The 4,198-nt window shown below is 33.2% G+C and overlaps 1 long non-coding RNA gene across 1 annotated transcript; it reads left to right on the forward strand.

The window, feature by feature from the left end:
• The first annotated feature begins 409 nt into the window (after positions 1 to 409).
• Positions 410 to 3,555, forward strand: LOC146913282 (uncharacterized). Its single transcript, XR_015013369.1, has 2 exons — positions 410 to 843; positions 1,148 to 3,555. It is a non-coding gene; the product is annotated as an uncharacterized LOC146913282 (long non-coding RNA).
• Positions 3,556 to 4,198: the final 643 nt, after the last annotated feature.

A 4,198-nucleotide genomic window follows, 5' to 3' on the forward strand; every position in this document is an offset into this window, starting at 1 on the left:
AGGTGTTCGGGGTTCGAACATTGACACATGCATATCCTTATCCTTATCCTTATTATCATATCCCTCTTAACATTGCAAACCTAATTTCCTAACCCTACCCTATTTTTTGGGCACCAATTTCGCCTTAATTACTTTTATTATTGTTCCAACTAATTATCACAAATTACAATACAAATTTGAATTTCAAATTCTCCCCCAAGAATCCTTTAGGGTTAAGTCTTTACATGTACCTTATCTTGCATTAAATGATGTTGTATTTCCCATGCACAAATTCATATGTTTCCTTCATCCCACCTAATTGCATTAATGCAACCTTATCTTGCATTAAATGATGTTATATTTCCCATGCACAAATTCATATGTTTCCTTCATACACCTAATTGCATTAATGCAACCTTATCTTGCATTAAATGATGTTATATTTCCTTTGAACAAATTCAAATGTTTCCTTCATCCCATCTAATTGCATTAATGCAACTTCATCCCACCTAATTGCATTGTAAAAGACAAACCTTTAATGTCATATGTTTCCAAAATTCATTGGAAACACACTATCTCATTGAAAATGCACTATCTCATCATCTTCGATTTCCAAGGAAAAAATAACATACAACTTCTGTCTCTGTATAGATCTCATACCTTATCTCTCAATTGATCTTCATTCATCTTCTTGAATGTTCTCTCTCTCTCTCTCTCTCTCTCTCTCTCTCTCTCATAACCATTTTTATGATCAATAACGTATTTTTCCTCTGTTATTGTTCTAGGCCAAACTGTTCAGTCTTCTTCTTCTGCGCAAGCTTCTCCATTGTCATCTTATTCGGCTCCAGTCACCGCCGCCTCATGGTTTGTGTTCTTTCATTCCATTATTCTATAATCTTCCTCTTTTATTATCTCTTGCTCTTTGATCTTTTCTCTCTCTCTCTCTCTCTCTCTCTCTCTCTCTCTCTCTTTCTCTCTCTATTTATTCCTTATCGTTTGAATTGAGTTGATCCAAGCAATACTTATATCAACATATCATCCAAGGAATATATTGGTAATGGTGCTTTTGTTTCCTTTGGTTTTGACCACTTCTAATCTCTTTTAACAACTTTTAAATATCCTTCGTTTCCAAGGATTTTTACCACTACTAATCTCTTCTATTTTCTAGGATATGCATATTTATCGAGAGCCCATGAATTTGTGGTCTAGTGCTACCTATCCACACCACATCCATAACAAGGACGAAAATCGCTATAAGAGTAGTAACAATTCTGATTCAAGGATCCAGGGGACCTTTTGTTTGAATTTTCACCAATTCTGTTTCATATTGGAGTTTCACCAATTATGTTTTGCAGTTTTATGTATATAGTTGAATTTTTATGCTAACTTGCAAAGCTTAATTGAAGTTTTCAAATTTGAATCATAATTTCATAACTCATTTTTGTCCATTCTCCATTAAAGTTTACTTAGAGTTTGCAATGTGGCTATGTGTCAGATGTTTTTAGGAGCCAGGGGACCTTTTGTTTATTGGATGGAATGAATGGTAGCAAAACTTCAACAAATATGTCTTCGTATCATTAGTTAAGAGATCCTTCCTTTTTTTTTAAACTTTGACTTTTTGTTTGGTTTGGTCTCCTTCTCTATGTTCTTAGGTAGATTAACATGAGTAATTGTTCTCAGTTGTCCTTCTATCAACTGCCTTCTTCCACCCCTTAAAATAGTTTTTCAGAAGATATACATTTCTATCATTTTTATTTAGGTATTCCATTCTCAACAATTGATATTGCCTTTGAACATTTATAATTCAGTTATCTACTGACATTCTATATGAAGATAGGTAGTAATTCCAAAAACTTTGTTGTTTGCTTTGGTTCCCTATTTTGTTGATAATGATTGATTTAATTGTCATGACTTGCTAGGAAGATTATACAAAAAACATTGTTGATCAAATATTTTTTAAATAAAACAGGCATGTAGTCAATCATATAAGCTTTTAGTTTAACCTATATTGTTATGAATCCACAATTTTGAATGTGAACTTAATTAAACTTATTATTTGATCGGCAGTCCGAGCATGTTGCATATCAAAAGTTGGTGTTTGTGGAGTTTAATGGGTGTATCAAATATGGCTTAGCTTTTTTGGCTATGATCATGTTCTTGATAACTTTTTGTTGAGTATAATATAACAGATTAAACTGAATTTGGTTTTTTTACAATGAGATTTTCTTATGCATTGGACAATGAATTTCTTGTACATGAACGAGATATAACTTGATATGTCTTTCTGAAGTGTGAATTTTTATTTTAGGATCCTTCAACGACACCTCTCAACTTCTAATTTTTATTTAAGGATATGAAATGTTACTGTTGAAAAATATAGAGCTTGAGGGAGCTAGTGGTAGGGACACACATTAGTGATGAGCATATTGTAGGAGGAGACACATTAGTGATATGGTGAAGCCTTCAATATTATTGACATTGCATCTCAAAGGCTTAAAGGCTTGAATACAATTGCACCCATATAAGTCTATTTATAGGTGCTTATAGATGTTTCTAGAACTAGAATAATCTAGACCTTTATTTGCCTTTTCTACATTAGAATATTATGGATGTTTCTAGGCTACAACTTAACCTAGACATTAATGGAACAATCTAGAAACATATAATAACTTTAAGCTTATTCTAGTTTTCTCTAATGTATTCTAGAAATATCTAGAAATGTGCATCATATTTCAACACTCCTCCTTGATGCATATTTCGAAAACTTCAAATGTAGTACGTAGTTGCTCAAACATAGATTTGTGCTATCATCTCCTCCTGCATTGATACTCTTAATAGTTGATCAATTTGACATGATAGAAAAATTTGTGCCACCTCTTGCCATAATATTTGTTATTGGTCTTTATGAAGACTTCTGCATGGACCATTCTTCCTCCTTAGTTGCATGTGAATCTCCTTGTCGACATTGTTGAAGATTTCTGACAGGGAAAATTTCTTGTTCATAGTTGCTTGTGAGTCTCCTTGTCACTCATGTAGTAGATTCTTGACAGGGACTCATTCTTGCTCTAGTAGTTACCTATGCTTGTACTCAAGTTAAGCATCAGAGGTCACAGGTCTCCATTTATATTTATTGCCTGGACTTGTGCTCTATTCGAACTTGAGTGTCTTATTAGCCATAGGTCTTCGACATTAGTCGGACTTGAACTTTAGAGGATCGGGCTGTTAGGCTACCTGAACTCCTCTATAGCCTTCTTAGTTTTCTTGTTTTAACTCAAACAGAGTAGAGCCTTGTGGCTACATGTACTCCTTTTGCGTTTGAGTCATAGACTGAGAATTTCTACTTTTGTAGAATTCATGTTATAGAAGAACATATAGTTGGTGACACGAGATCATATTTTGCTACGCCCTGTTAATGACCGAACGCAGCTCTGATACCACTGTTGAAAAATATAGAGCTTGAGGGAGCTAGTGGTAGGGACACACATTAGTGATGAGCATATTGTAGGAGGAGACACATTAGTGATATGGTGAAGCCTTCAATATTATTGACATTGCATCTCAAAGGCTTAAAGGCTTGAATACAATTGCACCCATATAAGTCTATTTATAGGTGCTTATAGATGTTTCTAGAACTAGAATAATCTAGACCTTTATTTGCCTTTTCTACATTAGAATATTATGGATGTTTCTAGGCTACAACTTAACCTAGACATTAATGGAACAATCTAGAAACATATAATAACTTTAAGCTTATTCTAGTTTTCTCTAATGTATTCTAGAAATATCTAGAAATGTGCATCATATTTCAACAGTTACCAATAAAGAATTTTAATGATAAAAGTTTATAGCCGTAAATTTATTTAATCCATGTAATTCAACCATTTACAATTGTGGGGTTACCTTGAGATGATTTATAGCCATAAATTCATACTTAGATTCAATTATATTCAAAACTAAGCAATTCACCGATGCCTTGTTCAAATGGATGCGAGGGTTGTCAATCTTAATATTGCTCCATCTAAGATATGGTATTGTTTGTTGACAATTATTTATAGTTTGCTTAATAACGATGCAAGGGTTTTTGTTTTTGACACAGATGCAATTTTATATACGGAGGGACAAATAGTCAGGTAGATGGTAGGGTCGTATATAACAGGATTTTTAATTTTTCAAGGAAGAATATTTTTTAGTTACATTGTACAGATTTTACTTGCTTATT

Source organism: Medicago sativa, chromosome 6, assembly GCF_051527215.1.
Source record: "Medicago sativa cultivar Bolivia chromosome 6, Bolivia_mono, whole genome shotgun sequence".
NCBI lineage: Eukaryota > Viridiplantae > Streptophyta > Magnoliopsida > Fabales > Fabaceae > Medicago > Medicago sativa.